At 45.7% G+C, this 5,029-nt stretch overlaps 1 pseudogene; it reads left to right on the top strand.

Annotated features, from left to right (window-relative positions):
• The first annotated feature begins 1,891 nt into the window (after positions 1-1,891).
• LOC147528967 (uncharacterized) lies at positions 1,892-3,528 on the top strand (annotated as a pseudogene).
• The last annotated feature ends 1,501 nt before the right edge of the window (positions 3,529-5,029 follow it).

Here is a 5,029-nt window from a genome sequence, read left to right as displayed (position 1 = left end):
GGGATGGCTCAGATTGACTGGTTACACCCAGTTTTAGAGGATCAAAATCATTATCACATAACTTCATATTTAAATCTCAGGAATGCAAATTTATTGTTATATAAATATGAATGCATCTGAAACAGAGATGAGGAATTTAAACATGGTGTGTAGGCTACAGAAATGTTTGATCTGCATCTGTTTCACAATCTCACATAAACTCCCTAACTGCTTAATTCTGGGATTACCTTAAAACAGAGGATATTGTAGTCCCTGTTCTTCCTCCAATGAAGTTTTGTGTAAAATAGTACCAGTATGTGAAGAAATATTAATTTCTGATCTTTTGTTTTGCACAGTGGTTTTCAATGACTGTTCTGAATTCCCTCGTCTCAGCTAATAGATAACTTCAGTAAATATTTTTCTTATGCAAACTCAAATTTCTTATAGTGAGATGCAGATTTGCTAATCCTCTTGCCTTCTTTGCTACTTCAGGGACAGAAAGCATAGTGCATATTTTCTGGCTGGCCAGAGCCAAGGATATGTGGGGTTACTTATGCATCTCACTCCGGGAGCTTGCACAGGGCCAGCCAGCAGACACGGAAAATGCACACACCCTATATGTCCTGGGTCCTAAACCAGATTTTAACTCAGTGGGATTTGTTTCGTCTTCACCTTAGGAAATGTATCAGCCTTAGGGGTGCTGAGAAGTGCTGTGGGTGAGCAGCCACAGCCTGGGTCCCACCATGGAGCATGGCCAGGCTGAGCTGGGCTGGGAGGATCATGGGGCACAGGTCCCAGACAGCGAGGGGTGCCAGGGTCTTGCTGTGTGCCAGAGCCCTGACAGTTACAATCCCTTTTTCTTACGGTAAAATGGGTTTAGTTAAAGGCCAGAGTTGATAATCCATTTGTCTGCAGAGTTGGCTATGGACTTTTGACAGCTCCTGTCTGTGTATACATGAAACGTGATCAGTCCCATGAGTTTTTGTACATAAACACTGAAGGTGTTTAAAAATAAACACTGGAAATCCTTAAAGAAATTAATTGTCTTGATTATTGTACCAATTGTAGTGTAGATCAAACTAAGCCAAATGTTAATGCCTCTTCCACACTTTGTAACAAGATATCAAACGTCTTGTCTGTTGGAACAATTTTACATTGAAGAAGCAGAAAAGATTTTTGGGGAAGACAAAAATCAAACAGAATGACAGCACCATTTGTAGCAGGCCTTCAAGAAAAAACAAAACAAAACAAAACAAACCCAAAACAACAGAAAAAAAAGAATAGACGACTACAAGTCCATATTTCCATTGGCAAATTTCTTGGCACAGAGTAGGATAGTCTAATCAACAACCTATCACTGTCTAAGTTATACTCAGGTTTTACCATTAGAAATGATACAGATTCTTCATCAGGCCCATTCCTTTCCTGATTTATCATTGTTATGTTGCAGTATGGCAGTGGGTTTCAACAGTTTTTACCTGTAACTGTGACCTGGGAAATCTGGATATGTTGCTTTTGATTATTATTCGATAAGTTGCCAAAGGGAGCTGCTCTGGAGCTGGCCTGATCCACTATGGAGTGGCAGATCTTGGAGCACAAGGGCCTGGGCTTTGCCAGAACAATAGCAGACACTCCCTGTCCTGGTTTTAGCTGGCACAGAGTTAGCTCTTCTTTTTAGCAGCTAGAAGAGCTCCATGTTTTAGTTTTACTCAGAGGCTCACTCTGAGAAGAATGTTGATAGCAAGCTGATGTTTGTAGTTGGCAACAAACTAGGACTTTTCAGTGTGCCGGAGTGCAGAAGCACAGCGGGGTAAGGGGGGAGCATAGCCAGGACAAGGGGGCCATGATTCTCCTTGTGATTTGTGATGGAACTTAAGATTGAGGGCCATATCATTCTGTATCATGCGGCATCATGCCCAGTATAAAAGTGAGGGACAGCCAGACAGAAGGGCTTTTTGCGCTTTGGCTCTTTCGCTGCTTCTGCTCTTTTGCGCTTGCTGCGTTTTTGCTCTATTGCCTTTTTTTTCTCCCTCTTCCAGTACTCCCACTCTCGGAATATTATCTCTCTCCGCCTCTCTCTATTTCGGGGCCTCGCGTTCGTCCGGGATTGCAGCTTCGGGACGAGACGGGCTTCACATAAGAGGGGGTGGTGAGCATCTACACTGTGTATTAAAGCATCTGTATTAAATTGTTCTTATCTCAACTCACGGGTTTCCTGTTTCTCCTTTAATTCTCTCCCTCATCCCTGGGGTTGGGAGAGGGTGAGTGAACGACTGTAGGGGGGGGCGGTTTGGTTGCCAGAGTGGCCTAACCCACGACACTCCCACATCTGCAGAAAGTCAGCCTTGGGAGCACTAGCGACCAGGAGCTCTGCGAACAGAGCAGGCAAATAGGGCATGGTGTGGCAGTTTGTGCGGCAGCTCGAGTAGAAGGACACATGGGAAGGGTGCAGTCACCCTGCCAGCTCAGGAGGTCAGTTTAATTGATGGCCATCACCCTCTCAGAAGGAGCTTAGCTATGGTATCTACCTGGAAGAAATCTAACCTCTGCACACATCAGAAGAGATGTGGCAACCCAGATAGAGCTCCCACGAAAACATGCAGCCACCCAGGTCCCAGGCTGTAGGGAGTTCCAGAGCCTTTCACTTGTAATGGATGGCAGTAGTGAGAACAGTTGTGTGAGGTGTGACTGGGTGGACAGCATGGTGACAGAACCGCGAGAGGAAGTGGAAAGGTTAAGAAGCATCAGACAGTCTGAGAAAGAAATAGACAGGTGGTGTCATGCTCTGCCCTCCCTGTTTTTCCTGAAACAGAAACAGGAACAGCTACCAGAAAAAAAAAAAAAAAAAGATCAAAGGGATTCTTTATTCTCCTCCCACCAGGCTGAAGGCAGTAGCTTAAAGGAAAGGAGTGAATGGAGGAAAGTCCATGCTTGGGGCTGCAGACAAACACCCTCCTTACCCACCTCACCTTCCCAGGTGCCTCTGTACAACAGGTATGAGGCTCGGGATGTGGATGGCCAGTCAATGGATGATGTGGATGATGGTCCATCTATACCAGAGGTGTTGCCAGGGTCGGAAAGGTCTGCCCCCTGTATCATGACTACTTCTACGAGGAAGAAAAGAAGGATTATAGTTGTAGGCAACTCCCTTCTGAGGGGAACAGAAGGTCTGATATGCTGGACAGACCCTCTTCTTAAGGAAGTCTGCTGCCTCCCTGGGACCTAGATTAGGGACATTGCTAGGAACCTTCCAAGCCTGGTACACCATCGGACTATTACCCATTACTGCTTTTCCATGCGGGTGGTGATGAAGCCACAACATGTAGTCCAAGGGCGATCAAAAGAGTCTTCAGGGCCCTGGGATAGTTGGTAAGGGAATCTGGGGCGCAGGTTATTTTTTCCTCTCTTCTTTCAATTGCAGGCAGCAACATTGGAAGAAATGAGCATACCCAGTCTATTAATACATGGCTGTCTGACTGGTATCATCGCCACAATTTTTGGTTTTTCATTAATGGAATGAACTATACAGCACCAGACTTGCTGGAGTGACATGGGATTCACCTTTCCCAAAGGATGAGAAGGGTCTTTGCACATCAGCTAGTGGGGCTCATTGACAGGGCTTTAAATTAGATATGAAGAGGTAGGGGCATGCTATCAGGCTCGCCTGTGACAAGCTGAGAGCACCTGAAGAGCAGCAGAAACCAATTCCAACCACTACAGACAGTAAGTCAGCTTCATTAGAGGCCCAGCTTAAATGTCTCTATGCAAACGGACATAGCATGGGGAATAAACAAGAGGAGTTAGAGATATATGTACCTCTGCAGGGTTATTATCTTATTGGCATCATGGAAATGTGGTGAGATGGCCCCTATGACTGGAGTGTTGGAATGGAAGGATACAGGTTCTTTAGGAAGAACAGGCAGGGGTGACAAGGAGGAGGTGTCACTCTCTATGTCAAGGAACAGATGGAGTGCATGGAGCTCCACTTGGAGATGGATGAGGAGTTGACTGAGAGCTTATGTGTCAGGATAAAAGGGAGAGCAGGGACAGATGATGTTATAGTCAGACCTCCCAACAGGTAGCTGCAGGCTACCTGACCAGGAAGACTGAGTGGATGAGATCCTCTAAAGACAGATAAGAGAAGTCTCACATTCACAAGACCTGGTCCTCATGGCGGACTTCAACCACTCTGATATCTGTTGGAGGTACAACACAGGAGGGCATAAGCAGTCCAGGAGGTTCCTGGAATATGCTGATGAGAACTTCCTTCTCCAAATGGTAGAGCGACCAACGAAAAGAGGTGCTATGCTGGACCTTATTCTCACCAACAAGGAGGAACTGATGGGGAATCTGAAGCTCAAGGGCAGCCTTGGCTGTAGTGATCATTAAATAGTTGACTTCAAGATCCTTAAGAAGGCGAAGAGGATGCACAGGAAGCTCACTACCCTGGGCTTCAGGAGAGCAGACTTTGGCAAAAATGCCAGGAGGCCCACATGGATAACAAGGAGCTCCTGGGCAAACTCAAGCAGAAAAAGGGAAACCTACAGAGGGTGGAAGTAAGGACAGGTAGCCTGGGAGGAATACAGAGAAATGGTCCGAGCAATCAGGGATCAGGTTAGGAAAGATAAAGCCCTGATAGAATTAAATCTGGCCAGGGACATCAAAGGCAACAAGATTAGCTTCTTCAGGTATGTCAGTGATAAAAGGAGGACCAGGGAAAATGTGGGTCCTCTTCAGAAAAAACAGGAGACCTGTTTATCTGGGATATGGAGAAGACTGAGGTACTCATTAACTTTTTTGAATCAGTCTTAACTGGCAAGTGCTCTAGCTGCACTGCCCAAGTTGCAGAAGGCAAAGGCAAGGACTGGGAGAATGACTCTGTGGAGATCTTCTAGCAGCCTTCCAATATTTAAAGGGGGCCTACAAGAAAGCTGGAGAGGGACTTTTTACAAGGGTATATAGTGATAAGACAAGGGGCAATGGCTTTAAACTGAGAGAGGGTAGATTTAGATTAGATATAAGGAAGAAATTTTTCAATCTGAGCGTGGTG

This window comes from Tauraco erythrolophus, chromosome 3 (assembly GCF_009769465.1).
Source record: "Tauraco erythrolophus isolate bTauEry1 chromosome 3, bTauEry1.pri, whole genome shotgun sequence".
NCBI classification, from domain to species: domain Eukaryota; kingdom Metazoa; phylum Chordata; class Aves; order Musophagiformes; family Musophagidae; genus Tauraco; species Tauraco erythrolophus.
This window is presented reverse-complemented; position numbering and strand designations above follow the sequence as displayed.